Raw genomic sequence first — 19,147 nt, 5'->3', positions numbered from 1 at the left:
TAATTTACTCATTACTCACTGAAATATAAATTAAGTCTTCCTTTTCTTTAATACCATTCTAAATCTGGTTTCCACTCTTTATATCAGCTCTTCTCCTTGCTTTAATCACTAGTGCAATTCTTCCAGTCGTTTATATTTTCAGCCTATTACATTAAAACACTCCAGAACAAGGGGATACTATGTGGTTTAAAATCAGGAAAGGTGTGCATCAGGGTTGAACCCTTTCACCGTACTTATTCAATCTGTATGATGAGAAAATAATCTGAGAAGCTGGACTACAGGAAGAACGCAACATCAGAATTGAAGGAAGACTCCTTAACAACCTGTGGCAAGTAGATGATAACCTTGCTTGCTAAAAGTGAAGAGAACTTGAAGCGCTAACTGATGGAGATCAAAGACTACAGCCTTCAGTATGGATTACACATCAACATAAAGAAAACAAAAATCCTCATAACTGGACCAGTAAGCAACATAATGATAAAAAAAACCCAGTGCCGTCGAGTCGATTCCGACTCATAGCAACCCTATAGGACAGAGTGGAACTGCCCCATAGGGTTTCCAAGGAGTGCCTGGTGATTCGAACTGCCAACACTTTGGTTAGCAGCCATACCACTTAACCACTACACCACCAGGGTTTCCAAGCAACATAATGATAGACCAAAGAAAGATTGAAGGTGTCAAGGATTTCATTTTACTTGGCTCCACAAATCAATGCCCATGGAAGCAGCAGTCATGAGATCAAATGAAGTATTGCACTGGGCAAATCTGCTACAAAAGACCTCTTTAAAGTGTTAAAAAGCAAAGATATCACTTTGAGAACTAAGGTGTGCCTGGCATATACATTTTAAACTTGGACAATGAATAAGGAAGACCAAAGAAGAATTTATACCTTTGAATATGGTGTTGGTGAAGAATATTGACTATACCTTTGACTGCCAAAAGAAGGAACAAATCTGTCTTGGAAGGAATACAGTGAGAACGCACTTTGAAGTGAGGATGGTAAGACTTTGTCTCATATGCTTTGAACATGTTATCAGGAGAGACTAATCACTGGAGAAGGACATCGTGCTTGGTAAAGTAGATAAAAAAAAAAAAAAAAAGGTTAGCTATCGAAAAAAAAGAAGACCCTCAATGAGATGGAGTAACACAGTAGCTGCAACAATGGTTTCAAGCATAGCAACAATTGTGAGGACAGTGCAGGCTCAGGCAGTGTATCATTCTGTTGTACATAGGGTCGCTATGGATTGGAAAGCGCTTGAAGGTACTTAACAATAGTAACACATTAAATCACCCCATATCGCCATATTACACTTCTCGGTTCCAATTCTTTCAATAAATATCAGGTACAATATTATCTGCAATAAACACTGCTTTAGTTTCAAAGTTGGTGAAATCTCTTTTGGTACCAGAATAACTTTTCTAAAATACAGAGGAATATAAATCTCTAGGAAGGCAGAAACTTTTGTTCATTTTATTTATTGATGTATCCCCAGTACCTAGAACAATGCCTGCCGTGAAAAAGGTACTCAGGAAACATTTTGAAAGAGAGAATGAAATAAGGAGAATTTTTTTACCAACACATTCTTGGATGTTGAAATGGATGAAAGCCAAGCTACCTTCATACACAAATTTGTCCAAATGTATTAATCCATGCTGAGGCAATGTAAAGAAGAATATTATTTAATATTGGCTAACAAATAATGAGATCCTAAAATTAATGATCAGGAAGAGAAATGTAAGTCTGAACAATGATTATTGTTGTGAATCGTGACAAATCTCATGAACTTCATATTTTCATGTTGTTTTCTGTTGTTGTTGTTAGGTTTCAGCTCATGAGGATCCTATGTACAACAGAAGAAAACACTGCCCAGTCCTGTGCCATCCTCATAATTGCTGTCACTTTTGAGCCTGTTAAGTTTTGCTCTGTGGGTATTATTAATTTCATTTTGTAGAGACCGAAAAGAGTCACAGATAAGATGAGTGACATAGGCAAGATTAAATAGTTTTCCTAAATGAAGACACCAGAAAAAAATATCAGATTTTCGTACTCACATAACTCATTCCTGGAATAAGGACAGTGCTCAGTCTACCCATATTTCTTTCCAGATGATGGATCTGGAGTTAAAATTATAGCACAAGAAAAAAAAATCCAGAACTAAACCCACTGCCCTCGAGTCAATTCAAACTCATAGTGACCCTATAGGACAGAGTAGAACGACCCTATAGAGTTTCCAAGGAGCACCTGGCAGATTTGAACTGCTGACCTCTTGGTTAATAGCCATAGCACTTAACCGCTACTCCAAGCACAGGAAAAAGTTGGAATTTATTTCATAGTATTAAACAAAAATCTACCCTGTAGCTTGCTTAACTTAAATAGTCTCAGGAAGTTCTTTGTGCATTCAGCCTCACAATTGCAGAGCTGGGCCTTACTTGGTCCTAATGTACAGCAAGAACTCATACTCCTAAAAAAAAAACCCAGAAGGTAATTCCCCTGTGTTGTTTCATCTCTGTAGGCTTAGAAATGCCCATAGCAATTGACACCCGAGATTCAGGAAGAGAGGAAAGCCAATTAAGCTAGTGTTTAAAAAAGAAAAGTTGCCATTGAGTTGATTCCAACTCATAGCTAGTGTTTACAACACCTCAAACAACAGAGATATTAATATTATATTATAATTTGATACACATTATTCACTTTTTTTTTTTTTTAGGTTATAGATGAGTGGAAAACATAGTAAGAAAGACTCAAATAATTATCTCTAACAAACAAAACCTGATCCACAGCAAGTGTAAAATGTCAGGCAATCCAATTCTTTATGTTATCCCTTACTATTTTATGTATGTGTTTTTACACCATTTCCAATATCCTAATGGCAATATCCACCATATCAGTTTATCATACTGTGGTGGCTGCTTGTTGCTATGATGCAAGAAGCTATGCCACAGGTATTTCAAAGACCAGCAGGGTTACCCATGGAGGACAGTTTCAGTGGAGCTTCCAGACTAAAACATACCAGGAAGAAAGACCTGGCATACTGAAAATTATCCATTGAAAACCCTATGGATCACAACAAAATATTGTCCAGTATAGTGCTGGAAGATGAGCTCTTTAGTTAGAAGGCACTCAAAATACTCACTGACCACAAATATGGACTCTAGTATACCAATGCTTGTGAAGATGAAGCAGTACCAGGCAGTGTTTTGTTCTGTGGTACATTGTACACTGGAATTTCATTCTATTGTACATTCTGTTGGAATTGCCATGAGCCAGAGCCTACTTGATGGCAACTCACAACAACAACAACTATGGTAATACAATCTTTCAACATGTTTTATAAACAAAACAAAACAAAACATTGCCTTCAAGTCGATTCTGACTCATAACCACCTTACAGGACAGAATAGAACTGCCCCATAGAGTTTCCAAGGAGCATTTGGTGGATTTGAACTGCCAAAATTTTGTTTAACAGCCATAGCACTTAACCACTACACTGTGAGGGTTTCCAATAAAATAAAAAAACATAGTAAGGATTTAATACATACAATAGCCGGAGTACATCAACCGCTTTTCCAAGAACTGAAATTACCTAATTTGAAATATGAGTATGCAGCTTTTAGTTTAGGCTTCTTTCCATTTTCCTTACGCTAGGGACCAGAGCACTTTTTCTGTAAAGGGCCAAAGAGTAAATATTTTAGGCATTGCGAGACATATGGCCTCTGTCACAACTATTCAATTGTGATATCTTAGCACAAAAGAAACCATAGACAATATTTAAACAAATGAGCATGGCTATATTCCAATTAAACTTTATTTATACAACAGGCATCCAGCCAGATTTGGCCCACAGGAGTTTTTCAACACCTACGCTATGCTGTTCTGAACATATGTCAGATATATTTCTTCAAAAGTTTCTACTTGCGGATGGAAAGAACACCAAATTCTGCCACTCTCTAGATGGTTTTTTAAAATGTAGATCATTATTAAATGTTCCTGCATGAAATAAAAATGCATTGAGCGTTGATCAAAACAACTTAGAGTGACAAAAATTCTCTACCTTGGCTTTGTTATACATTCAAAGGCTAAAGGAAGGGTTCCTTTTGAAGCAAAGCATAAATTAATCTTGCACATGCCAGTAAATCTAAGTTGCTAATTCACTGAAGTATCTGGGATTAGACATTGAATGAAGAAATGCCAACATGTATTAGATTACACTCAACCTATGTATAAATTCATCTGAAAAGGCATGAAATCCTAATTAACCAATGTATCTCTATGCATCTAAATTAAAGTGATGTTTAAATCTTTCAAATATTAGATCTTTAAGCTGGGACTGAAATCGCTGTCACATAACAGATGGGACATTCTCAATATGCAATTTAAATTGGATAAAATGCAACTTAATTTGGCCAAGAATTGAACATAATTGTGACCCTTCTAATACTTTGGTTATTCCTTCCCACCAATTCTATACACATACTTAAAAGAACCAATTGCTCTCCCACACAGAATTCCCTGATGGAAAAGGAACTCTTTTCAACGAAAACATCTTGTTATTATTAAATTAACAGAACTGAGCACTATTACAAACATTTCATCTTTCAAATATACCAAAATAGAAAAATAAAAAAGGTGGTCAGTATGAGGCTTTACATCTTGTTTATTTGCATTTTCACATTGAGTTGTGCATATACAAATATTTAAAAGACTTAAAGATTCTCAATACTCTAATTTAAAGATTGATAGTTGACAGTTTCAATGACAAAAATTGATTATGCTACTATGTCATGTGTAAAAGTAGACATTAAAGACATTGGCTCCTTAAAATCTTCCTACCATCTGATTTGGAAACCCTGGTTGTGTAGTGGTAAAGTGCTACGGCTGCTAACCAAAAGGTCAGCAGTTCAAATCCACCAGGTGCTCCTTGGTAACTCTATGGGGCAGTTCTACTCGGTCCTATAGGGTTGCTATAGGGTCTTTATGAGTCGGAATCAACTCGATGGCAATGGGTTTTTACCATCTGATTTTGAATTTATATTGTCTATTTTAATAAATACATATACTTTTTATTTCTCAAAAGCAGATGGAAAAGCAAATTCTAAGTAACACTGTAGAATACTTGGAAATGCTTTACAGGGAAATAAAAAGATTCACAATATCTACAGTACAATTTTAAATGAGAATAGATTTTCATTATTGCCTTATGTTTTTATTAAAGGAGACCATTCAGCTGATTCAATTCTTCCAAGTGTAGAACCTTAACTCTGGTTTTAAATTTAGCAGATCCAGATATTGACGACTTTGTCTCATATTAGAACCATATTTTTGAAGAATAGTTTTAAGTGAGGAGGCTATTTGACTCAATGTCTTAGGAAATTTCTCTGGGAATCAAAAAATTCCCTATAATACAGTCAAAAGAGAAATCTAATTGTGCTAATAAAACAACCACTGAATAGCTGCCCTTTAAAACTTAACTATCAGTTATTATGCTCACCAGAAATCTAGAAAGAAAAATGCCACACTTTTTAAGGAATTATAAAGAGATGGTGTTTAGCTATACCCGTATACGAGTTGCCATAAAGTTGATTCTGACCCAGACAGACCGTACAGGATGGAGTAGAACTGCCCCATAGAGTTTCTGAGGAGTTGCTGGTGGACTCAAATGGCTGGCCTGTTGATTAGTAGCCAAGCTCTTAACCACTGTGCCACCAGGGCTCTGGTATTTAGCTAAGAAGAAACAAATACCACTTCCTCAGCAATTGATCCCCACCTAATGTATCTCTGAATACAGTGGGCTTTTGATTGATTTTATGCACAGATAACACCCAGTAGTCTTTATAAATTAATCTTTTAACCACATAGTAGTTTTGTTTTGATATTCAAATTTTATATTGACTTTTTAATTTCACCAAGTGCCAAGGAAACAGTGATATTGGGTACGGGTGGTCAACTGAACTGGGGCATAGTATTTTACAGACCAGATAAAGGCAATACTTAATTGTGGTGATATTCATGAACTTCACTCTTAAAATGGCTTCTCTTTATGACAAGGTGCAACACATTATTTTTTTCAGAACAATACAGTTCAGTGGCCAGTATATGATTTTTATTTTGCAATTAAAGTTATTTGGTTTGCAGCTATTGGAACACCACTACATTTGCTACAATGAGCCTTTCTAAAGCAGTACACGCAGAGTTCCCAATTGATAATGGAATGGTTTGATTCTTAATTATCAACTGATAAGATAGCAAAGCAAATGTTATCAAGATTGAAGGGGTTGTTAAGGAAACTACATGATTATCATATCATTGAGATGTCAAAATAGCAAAGGTACTACTAATATTATTTAGTGAGTTTTTATTATGATCTGGGTAATATGCTAATTACTTTATATGATAATAGCTAACATATACTGAAAATTTACTACTTGCCAGACACTGTGTGTTATGCACTGAATTGTGTCCCCCAAAAATATGTGTATCAATTTAGCTAGGCAAGGATTCCCAGTATTGTGTAATTGTCCATCATTTGTCATCTGATGTGATTTTCCTATGTGTTGTAAATCTTATCTCAATGATGTTGATGAGATGGGATTAGTGGCAGTTATGTTAATGAGGCAGGATTCAATCTACAAGATTGGATTGTGTTTTAAGCCGGTCTCTTTTGAGATATGAAAGAGAGAGGTGGATAGAGAGACAGGGGGACTTCATACCACCAAGAAACTAGAGCCAGGAGTGAGTGTATCCTTTGGACCTTGAGAACCTCCTTGACCAAGCGAAGATTAATGACAAGGACCTTTTGCCAGAGCTGACAGAGAGAGAAAGACTTCTCCTGGAGCTGATACCCTGAATTCGGACTTACAGCCTCCTAGGTTGTGAGAGAATACATTTATCTTTGTTAAAGCCATCCATTTCTGTTATTTATGTCATAGCAGCCTAGATAACTAAGACATTGTGCTAAGAATTTTCATTCATAAAACTGGTACTCAAAATTCTGAGATGGCCCCTAATATTACAGTTCTTGGTTTATATGTCCTATATAATCCCTTCCACATGAGTATTGGTGGAATCTGTGAATATGATGGGATATTATGCCTTTGATTATGTTAAATTATATGGCAAAGTTGAAGGGATTTTGCAGGTACAATTGATGACTAATGTGCAACTGACCAAGCCTTAGCCTTTTCAATTGTCTCACTTACATGAAAAAGCTAGACAATCATAAAGGAAGACAGAAGAAGAAATGATGCATTGAATTGTGTAGCTGGTGAATAATATTGAATATACCATGGACTTCAAGAAGAATGGGCAAATCAATCTTAGAAGAATTACAACCAAAATGCTCCTTAGAAGCATGGATGGTGACTTTGGCTTGCTTACTTTGGACATACAATCTGGAAAGAATAATCACTAAAAAAGGACATCAAGGTTGGTGAAGTGGAGGGTCAGCTCTTTGTGAGGGAGGCCATTGGTTAGATGGATTGACACAGTGCACAAAACAATGAACTCAAACATAGCAATGATCATGAAGGTGACACAGGACTGGGCAAAGTTTTGCTCTGTTATACATAGTCACTAAGAATTGGAGCTGACTCAATGGTAACTAACAACAACAAAAATTCAGGACACAAATCTATTGAATTTTAAGTTAATTAAAAGGGAGGTTATACTGGATTGGCTCTAATGTAATTAGGTGAAAGATCTTAAAAGAGAAATTGGGCCCTCTATTATGAAGAGAGAGGAAACCCTGGTGACGTAGTGGTTAAGTGCTACGGCTGCTAACCAAAGGGTCGGCAGTTCGAATATGCCAGGCGCTCCTTGGAAACTCTATGGGGCAGTCCTACTCTGTCCTATAGGGTCGCTATAGGTCGGAATCAACTCAATGGCACTGGGTTTTTGTTTGTTTTTTTTTTTTTTGTTGTTGTTATGAGGAGAGAAAGTTTCCTGTTGGCCTTGAAATAAACTGCATATTGTGAGGAAGCCTGTGAGAAGAGCCCCCAGCTGATAGCCAGAATGAAAACTATGATGTTCGCTGTAGAACAACCAGGAAATAAATTTGGCCAACAATGACATGAACTTCAAAAAGGATCCTGAGCTCCAGAAAAGAACAAAGCTTGGGCAACACCTACTTTTCAGCCTTGTGAGACCCTAAGCAGATGACTAGACTAAGCCATGCCCAGACTCTTGACCCATAGAAACTGAGATAATGAATATGTGTCATTTTAAGCCACTGAGTAAGTGTTGATTTGTTAATAAATAATAAGAAACTAATACAATCACTTTGTTTAATTCTTATAAACCCAAACCAAAACAGATGCCATCAAGTTGAGGCTATTCTGACTTATAGTGACACCCTGTGTTTTAGATTAGAACTCTGCTCCATAGCCCCCATGTGTCTATCAGTTTGTCGTACTGTGGGGGCTTGCGTGTTGCTGCGATGTTGGAAGCTATGCCACCAGTATTTAAATACCAGCAGGGTCACCCATGGTGGACAGGTTTCAGCTGAGGCCCACACTAAGACAGAGTAAGAAGAAGAACCTGGCAGTCCACTTCTGAAAAGAATTAGCCTGTGAAAACCTTGTAAATATCAGTGGAACATTGTCTGATATAGTGCCGGATGATGAGCCCCTCAGGTTGGAAGTCATTCAAAATACAACTGAGGAAGAGCTGCCTCCTCAAAGTAGAGTCGACCTTAATGACATGGATGGACTCAAACTTTCGAAATCTTCATTTGCAGAGGTGGCACAATTCAAAATGAGAAGAAACAACTGCAAACGTCCATTCATCGGAACATAGAATCTGCAAAGTGCGCACCTAGGAAAATTGCAAATCATCAAAAATGAAATGGAACACATAAGCATCGATATCTTAGGCATTACTGAGCTGAAATAGATTGGTATTGGCTATTTTGAATAGACAGTCATATGGTCTACTATGCTGGGAACTATAAATTGAAGAGGAATGGCATTGCATTCATCCTCAAAAAGAACATTTCAAGATGTATCCTGTAGTAAAATGCTGTCGGTGATAGGGTAATATCCATATGCCTATAAGGAAGACCAGTTAATACGACTATTATTCAAATTTATGCACTAACCACTAAGGGCAAAGATAAGGAAATTGAAGGTTTTTACCAACTTCTGCAGTCTAAAATTGATCTAATATGCAAGCAGAATACATTGATTGGAATGTGAAAGTTGGAAACAAAGAAGAAAGACCTGTAGTTGGAAAATATGGACTTGGTGATAGAAACAGTGCTGGAGATAGAATTTTGCAAGACCAAGGACTTCTTCAACAGCATAAACAGTGACTATACGTGTCGCCAGGTGTAATACACAGGGATCAAATCAACTACACCTGTGGAAAGAGACAATGGAAAAGCTCAATATCATCAGTCAGAAGAAGGTCAGGAGCTGACTGCAGAACAGACCATCAATTGCTCATATGCAAGTTCAAGTTGAAACTGAAGAAAATTAGAAAAAGTCCACGAGATCCAAAGTACGACCTGGAGAATATCTCACTTCTAAGGAGGATTCTGGCTGTACTTCTTTCAAGACAGACTAGTTAATTCTTCTGGCAGCCATGGTGTATTCAACGTTCTTCACCAACACCATAATTCAAAGGCATCTATTCTTCTTCAGTCTTCCTTATTCGTTGTCCAGGTTTTGTACACATCTGAGGCAATCGAAAATATCATGACTTGGATCAGGCTCACCTTACTTCTCAAAGTGACTTCTTTGCTTTTTAACACTTTAAAGAGATCTTTTGTAGCAGGTTTGCCCAAAGCAATATGTCATTTGATTTCTTGACTGCTGCTTCCGTGGGTGTTGACTGTGGACCCAAATAAAATGAAATCTTTGATAACTTCAATCTTTTGTCTCTTTATCATACTGTCGCTTATTAGTCCAGTTGTGAGAATTTTTGTTTTCTTTAAGTTGAGGTGTGATCCATACTGAAGGCTGTAGTCTTTGACCTTCATCAGTAAGTGCTTCATGTCTTCTTCACTTTCAGCCAGTAAGGTTGTGTCATCTGCATAACACAGGTTGTTAATGAGTCTTCCTCTACTCCTCATGGTACATTCTTCTTCATACAGTCAAGCTTCTGTGATTACTTGCTCAGCATACAGGTTGAACAAATATGGTGAAAGAATAAAACTCTGATGCACACCCTTCTTTGTTTTAAACCATATAGTATACCCTTCTTCTGTTTGAAGGACTGCCTCTTGGTCTATGTACATGTTGATGGTGAGCACAATTAAGTGTCCTGTAATTCTCATTTTTTGCAATATTATCCGTAATTTGTTATGATCCACCCAGTCAAAAGCCTTTGCATAGTAAATAAAACACAGCTAAACATCTTTCTTGCATTCTCTGCTTTCAGCCAAGATCCATGTGACATCAGCAGTGGTATCCTTCATTTGAATTTCTAGCAATTCCCTGTCGCTGTACTGCTGCAACCACTTTTGAATGATCTTCAGTGATACTTTATAAAAGAGAGTACTGTCACAGTGACATTAAATAAATTATCCAATGCCACACTAATATATGGTATATAAGAAAATTTAACACAGGATTAATTGGTCAAAATCTTTGTCTTTGTAAACAACACATTATATATGCTCTTGAATCATTCATCAGGTTAAGGGTTAAGGCAAAGGCATGCTGGCAATAATACTTTAACCCAGTTTAAGCTTCTATTTTCCACTCTGTAAAGAGCTCCAAATTGTTTCGGGCTCAAAGATTTTTGTCTCCCTGCTGTGTATAAAATTTGATAGGCTTACATACCCCAGTTTTGTTTTCATTATTAAACACTCCCACAGACCATGGGTGCCATGTGGTTATCTGATAAGTCACATATCAAGGTTAAGTATCAGGAAAAAAAAATCACAATAAAGCTATTGCGCCTAGAGCAGTATCCCAGGAAATAGATAAAGCGCCTTCATAACAATGCGATTGACTGCATGAACTGAGGTCTTTTTTTTCATTTTCTTTCAAAATAACTTGTAAAAAAAAAAAGTACTATGATGATATAGCCAGAAAAAAACTCCCTTTTCCTTAGGATCAGTAAAAACCATCGGGAAAAATAAAAGTAAATAAATGTTTCCATTTGTGCCTTCATAAGCCTTTTTTTTTTTTTTTAATTAATAGTATCATTGACTATTGTGTACTGGCAGTGTTAAAGCCACAGGATTCCACTGAAAACTACAGTTCACAGAGCAACCGATAACAATACACCATATCTTAATTTTTTCTCAGTCACTTCATTTAATAATGTTCAATTCTTGGCTGTCGTCTTTACTGTCAGTGTTTAATAAAAAGGAATAAGGGGCACAAAGGTTAAGTTGCTGTGAAATCTAGACAATGGAAATGTGAGAAGGAAAAAAGTCAAAGAAGAAATATGCTTGTAAATAAATTGAGAACAAATATAAAATGTACCATCTTTACTGATAAATTCATTCCTAATGATTTTGTAGTGTGAATGTCACATATGTATGCTAAGAATTCCCAAATACAGTATCAGGGTCCTAAAACTCCAAAAATCCAAATTGCACTTGATTGTAAAATTGCTTCCTAAATAAATTACAGAACTTAGATCCATTATAAAGGGAATGTATTTGATACTTAAGGCTTGAAAAGATACGTAAGTGGGAGAGGGTGAAGCAAGAGATAAAAACATTTTATATATACGGTATGAAGAAAATAATTTTCTTTGAAACTGGCTGTAAGTTCTTTTAAATTAATGGACAGTTCATTTGCCAAAAACTATAGCTTAGTTAAACTTGTCACTACAGTCTCAATAGACAATCTTGCATTTCTCTTGCCTATATTTCATTAGGAAACTTACTTCATTTTACAGTTTCTAATTCCTGTTAATGATCTCTGAAATAATTACTGCCTTCTGAGAAAATTTCTAGATTCGAAACTTTCTTTCTAAGACATATATGAGACTGTCAGCCTTCCCACATTTACTTCCAATATAGGAGAAATCTTTTGGAGAAAATCATTTTCGTCCATATTTGACCTTTGAGGATAATTAAAGAAATTCTTTTTCCAAATAATAAATTACCTATATTTAAAGCAGCCTACGAAAACAGCATTTATTCCCATACAAACCAGCTGGAAGGAATGCCATAACATACTGCTGACAGCTTTTATAGAGTTTTAATTCTTTAAGTTTATGAAACCTGTTTTCATCAAGTCAATTCTGACTCATACCGACTCTATAAGATCATGTAAAACTGCCCCATGGGGTTCCAAGGTTTTAATCTTTATAGAAGCAGACTGCTACATCTTTTTCCTGTGAAGCAGCCTGTGGGTCTGAACTGCCAACCTTTCGGTTAGCAGCTGAGCATTTAACCAATGTGTCAGCAGGGCTCCTTTAAGCTTATGAGATCCTTTTTTTTTTTTTTTTTTTTACTCGAAATATGATTGGGTGATCATGGGAGGTCATAATAGAACTGTAAAAATGTGATTTTTATCTATAGAGCTAAAAAAAAATAAGTACTGATAAATCTACATCTTAGAATACACTGGCCTCAGGGCATTTTTGCCTTCCACACTTATCCTCTTAACTTTTTAAGATAGGGTGTTCAGAGAAAAAGAAAACAGTTTAAAAAATGTCATTGTTATTTAGGTAACAAAGTGTAAGGTGATATAAGAATCTCAAAGATGATGAACATGTTTGAGGGCTACCGAACAAAATAAAGTCAATGTTGATATTTAAATATATACCCATTCTTACAAAAAGATGATGCACACATCCAACTGCTACAGCACCATGAACTATTACCTAACTATTAGACTCTTAGGATGGCAAGTTCGCTTCACAGAAACTACATTCTCCTAAAAACCCTGTTTTAATAGCTTAAAAAGCTGTTCTTAATATTGCTGTTTTTAGTTTCTAAAGAGAAACGTTTAAATGAGAGCATCAGGAAAGAAAATGACTGGTTAAGCTCTCTAGTGAATGGTAATAGTAATAAATGAAATACAATCTGACAGTTTAAATTCAATCAGTATGTCACTGTTTTGTCTTAATAGAGCAAAATCATCCTAGGTTGAGCACTTAATTTACTCTCAGCAGCAAGAGGTGGGTAATGAAAGCAAGAGTCGCTCGCGAGTTGGGTGTAGATGGTAGCACTGTTAGGGCGGCTCATAACAATTCAAATGAGATCTGAGTGGTGGATGGATTGCTAATTTAGGCAACTATAAGCTTGGAAGGCTCCGTGGCTTCAGCATATCAAGTAGGCATGGCAGGCATTTCTTGATGATTCCCTGACATTTGAACGTGATATTTTTAAGACGACAGTAAAGTTAGCTTACAAAGCACAAGGGATTGTAACAAAAAATACTCTTTGTATGTGTGTACAAGTAAGATTTGCTTTTTCTTCTTCTTTTTTTTTTTTTTTAATCAATCACCACATTCCCAAGCGCTGAAAAGGGCAAAGGGGAAGCAACCAATTAGTAGAGAGAACATCAGAAGTAGAATCAATCCATCTTCTTTAGTTACCAAGGGAATAAAATCAGACTAAAAGATTAGGCCAAAGACCTGAGAAAGCTTAGATTCTGTTATGGGGTTTACTGCAAAATGAAATGTCCATAAAGAAGTCACTTTATTTTGTGACTCATTTGCCCTTCGTAGAATCATTAAAAAATTTACTTCCTACTATACGATCAGGTGAAATTTGTTCACGCCAGCACTCAGTGGTAAACCTGGATAAAAATACTTGCTAGGAGGATAAAATGCTAGCAAAAGCAAGGTTTCTCATTTCACCTGGCTTTCTCTGCAATGTTCTACAATTTAGAAGTGAATAGGGTCACAATAAAATCATTACTGTGTTAGTGCCTATAAAACTTCTAAGAAATACTGCAATGTCCAGAGTTTCCTAATTATTGAGAGTGAGAGAAGGAAAGTTACTTGTGTGGGAAGGTTGATAAATATTAAAGCAGGAAAGGTCAATTGCGCTAAACTCTTGTGCAAATTTAAGATACACAAAATGAAAAAATGTGTAATTTTCTATGTCAATTATCAGTTACTGACATGTAGCATCATGGATTTTTCATAAACACAGTAAATATTTTTCATACTATTCCAGCTCTTACCCAACAGATTGAATGGTTATTGGAACTCAGGTACAACAGCATAAAGTAGAATGTTAAATAAAAATCTAGGCAAGATACAACCAGAGAGTAGGATACAGTATTGAAAGAAAATTAAAAATAAAGAGAAAGGTAAGTACACATCTTGAAAAGTGTTTCCAAACTAAAGACAGAGATGCCCTATTTGAGAAGAGCATAAGTATATATTGGATGATTTTTTCATGTTTAGCTTTATGTACACTTAAAGACTAAAACATATAATCTTTAGTCTTCCTCCGTTTCAGCAGGGCCTATGGATTTCTTTCTTTTGTGCTTACACTAATGTTGGTAGGCGAACACTGACTTTCATCTTGAATAATAATAATAATGTAACTATCATATTTTATCGTTTAATAGATAACTTTTTAAGGAAAATACTAAAATTTAATTCATTCAACAAATATTTATTAAACATCTTTGTGTTTAATAAAATGTGTCAGGCCCATTCAATAAATATTTATTAAAATCAACTGTGTATATCCCAGGTTCTTAGGATACATCAGGAGAAAAAAAATTAAATCCCTGCCTCCTTGGAACTTACATTCTATCAAAAAGGGAACAGTCAATAAAAATAATGTATAAATATATAGTATCAGGGTTTAAGTTCTATGGGCAGGACAATAAAATATTTAGAGGCTAGTAAGGGAGATCAGAAGTATACATGTATACATGCCTGTGGGACTGGGTTGGTACAATATTTAATAGGGTTTTCAAGGCAAACTTCACGGAGAATGTCACATTTGAGTACAGACTTGAAAAAAGTGAGGAGGTTGGCCAGGCAGATATCTGAGGGGAAGGCTGTTTCTAGGGGAAGGAAGAACTGATATAAGAATCTGAAAGAAGTAGCATCCTTGGCTTCAATAAAGAACAGCCAGGAAGCCAATGTGCCTGGACCAGAGTGAGTGAGGGTGATAGTAGAAGGGGATGATATGAGTGAAGAGGGTATGCATATGGGGGGTGGGGTGACACCGGCAAAATACATTTGGCCTCGTGGACAGGTGTTAAGACTCAACTTTAAAGTTTTGAAAGCCCTACATAGAGAAGGTATTCCAGTGGCTGCTCCTATATAAGTCAGGATTTCTCAACATTGAGGCTACTGACATTCTGTGGCAGATAACCATTTGTTGTACGGAGCCGTCCTGTTCATTTTAGGATTTTAAGCCTCTACCCACTAGATGCCAGTAACACTTCTCCTAGTAGTGACAATCAAAAATATTTCCAGACATTGCCAAATGTACCCTGGAGGGCAAAATCGCCCTCTCTAGAGAACCATTGACATAAATAAACATACTGAGGCGCAAAAATGTTAAATAACATATCTAAGGTCACACACACACACACAACAACACACAAAACAACAGGCTTATTTCCGTCGAGTTGATTCTGATTCATAGTGACCCTATAGGACAGAACAGAACTGCCCCATAAGGTTTCCAAGCTGTAAATCTTTACAGAAGCAGACTACCACATCTTTCTCCTGTGGAGCAACTGGCAAGTTCAAACCCCGGGGCCTTTCGGTTATAAACCTAGAGCTTTAACCACTGTACCACCAGAGCTCCTTCCAGGGTCACACAGCAGGTGACTAAATCTGGATCTGTTTGGCTCTGGATGGTAGATGCTTAATAAGATACATTTAGCCCATCAATTAACAGTACCACTGATTTCTTTCTTTCTTTCTTTCTTTTTGTCATTGAGGCCAGTTTTAATATTTGAAGTTAAAACGAATAAAGGATAGGACTACAGTCATAATACTGTAAACTCCTGAGCAGTTTTTATCAGTATCACATAAAGCAAAAATTAGCTTTAAGTGAAAGACAGGTATACTTATTACAAAGTGCTGGAATTTAGCTAGGCAATGAACTCTGAAGGAGTGTTCACAGCTCTGAAAGGATCGTGGTGGGATATGCTAGAGTCTGTTACATAGTAAGCTGGAATGGGGCAAAGGAAGAGGAAAAGCTTTGACATACTGAAGAACAATCCTCAGTGACACAGCAGAGCTATGGCCCACTGGGAACCCACAGCCTCTGACTTACAGACCTGGTATGCTGCAGTAGGAAAGCTGTTTGTCTTTGCTTTGTGCAAAGATCCAAGGAAAAACACTAGATGCCTAGAAATAAGTCCCAGAATGATACGGTCATCAAAAGAAAACCTAATTTTATTAATAGAACATGAAAATCATACTAGTAAGCAGATATTCCTGAAAAAAATAGTATGAATACCTGATATTCATGTATACATGTTCACTATATGTATTTATGTGTAGAGATGGGGTTGACCTATTTTTTCCATTCAGCACATTGACTAATGTTCATTGACTAAACTTATTTGTGTTTTCTCTTTCTTATTCATATAGTTCACACAACATATACATTTATAATTAGCCCAGTATCATATTTTCCTGTATTAAGTTGGATTCTCTAGGACAGTGGCAACAGAAGCTCTTATATATGGTTATAAACCAAAACCCATATATATATATATATATAATCATTACAATGACTAGCATAACAACTTCCATCATAAAAAATTTAAGTAAGCATTGATTAAATACATGAATGATGACCAAATATGCCTTATGTTAATTTGTATAAATATGCGGTATTCTTTCAAAGCAACATATGTGTTGATTAACCCTCAAGAAATATTAGCAATAATGTAAATATTCAGTCAAATGAACCAGTAAGCTAGAGGAAGGAAACAAAGAATTTAAAAATCATTGAATCACACACATACACCCACACACGCACACACACACACTTATAACTTCAAGAATCTTGAGTCTTGACGAAAGAATAAGAAAACAAGATGGCTAGTTTTCTTTTAAAGTCTTACTTACTCTAACTAAGTTTATAAAAGCAATGGTCATTTTGAGTTGTCCTAAATGATGTTCAGGGAGTCCTAGTGGTGCAGTGGTTAAAGCACTTTGCTGCTAACTGAAAGGTCGGTGGTTCAAACCCACCAGCCACTCCATGGGAGAAAGATGTAGCAGCCTGCTTCCGTAAAGATTTACAGCCTTGAAAATCCTATAGGGCAGTTCTACTCTGTCCTATAGGATCACTATGAGGTGGAATCGACTTGACAGCAATGGGTTTGGTTTTTCTTTTTTTTTTTAATGTATTTTGAAATAATGTTCTCTTTGTCAGCAAGTCCTATCTTGGTATTTGAAGATAAAATAAGCTGTCTACAAATGTTAAAGTGTGCATTTTCTTATTTTTCCCATAAGGTACAATATAAAAAATAATATATTTTATTGTTAGGAACAGAATTATTTATGTTCTGTTAACTCAATAACACATTTTATAGTAATCTTTTATCACTCTCATTGACTATCTGAAATTTACTGAATTATTTACTGGAGGCCTTATTACCTTGCCAAAAAAAAAATATGATTCCCTGTCAAAAGTATCTTATGTCTATTTGTTATTATCTTTGTCTCTTAAAGAGGTACTGTAATTCATCTGAGATTTATTTTTCAAAATCTAAAATCCAATCCATTATTTTTAAAATCTGCAAAATATTTCATAGTGTGAATGCATTATAATTAATTCAACCATTCTCCCAGATGGACTTTAAGATGGTTTCCTTATATATGTGTTTAAGGTGACTTAATTGGGTGTGGCTTTGGATAGATAAGACTCAGTTCCTCTTTTCTACACATCTGCTATTTGGCTTATTGTGAAGAGCACAAATTTTGTGTTTGAAAAAAATTCAGTAAAATTGTATTTAAAAAAAAGTGTCTTATTGATTATGAGTGTGAATGCCAATGCCTTTTAACAGCCCATGCTTTAAAAAATATGTAGTTCCTATAAAAAATACTTTATGTCAAATACCTCATTTTAGACATGTACATTTAAGATACTAACAAGTAATAGCAATAAAACCTTTATACAATAGGCTTATATATTTAATTGAGATCATGAGGACACAAATCGAGTCTGTATTTTTAAACTCCAGTTCAGTATTCACTGACTCCAAATGAAACTCCAAGTACTGTGTCTGAACCCCAGAGAGTAATCTGATTAAATAACTCATTTCAATAATTGAGCTCAGAAGGAGGACAATGCCTCTTGATTCTATCCTACTTAAGGTCCCTTGAGCATTTTCCACTTTACGTGACCACAAATTGAAGCAGCTGATGCCATGGACTGACCTTTGTGAGCATTGCTTGCAATAGGGAGCCGACAACATCACTACCCTTATTACCAGCATTCCCTGGTCTGCCGAAATATCAGAGATGTTGATTTGGGAGTCTCCAATTCTGATTCTGGTGCACCTACCTGAGTGACAAGAGATGACAAAGGCTCAGAGAAAGCATATTGAGGGAGAAAAGAGAGTATAAGTTATCCAGGCAGAAAAATGGTGAAAGGAGTTGAGACAGAGAAAAAAATAACTTAATACCCAGTGGAAAAAAAAAAAAAAAGAAATACCCAGTGGACAGTATATATTACCCTCATTTTCGTTTTGTGAAATTGGCAGGTACAATATAAGCCTGCAGCAGCTGTGCCTTTTTTTCCCCACACTCTCTGACAGCAGGAACAGTGACTCCCTGCTCGAAGTAACTAGCTGATGTGGCTGGGTAAGTTGTGAAGCTAAGATTGGGAAAGACATCTGGCATTGAATCGAAGGGATTGTTTTGATCCCCAAAGATTGCTCTGTTTATTACAAACTTTGAAGACTCTTCTCTGTTCTTTCTGGCTAAACTGTGAAAATATCCATCACTGACCTTCCCTGCCTATATGGAACTCCTCAATCAGGCAGGGTTTTCAAAAGACTGAGCAGTATTCACGGTGACAAAAGAGAGAATTCAGGTGAGAACAGCAGTAAAAACACCACAAGGAACTGGTTTTTAAATAAGCTAAAAGTGTTCATTAAATTATTTTCTCAGTTCACTTTATTTTATTGCTTTCCTGTCTACCAAGGAATTCCTGCATGCTAGTCTCAGAAACTCACTTACATAGAATAAAACTCATGATTTTGACTGAAAAGTATAGCTACAGGTGCAAATTTTAGGAATTTG

This window comes from Elephas maximus, chromosome 5 (genome assembly GCF_024166365.1).
Source record: "Elephas maximus indicus isolate mEleMax1 chromosome 5, mEleMax1 primary haplotype, whole genome shotgun sequence".
Lineage (NCBI taxonomy): Eukaryota > Metazoa > Chordata > Mammalia > Proboscidea > Elephantidae > Elephas > Elephas maximus.
This window is presented reverse-complemented; position numbering follows the sequence as displayed.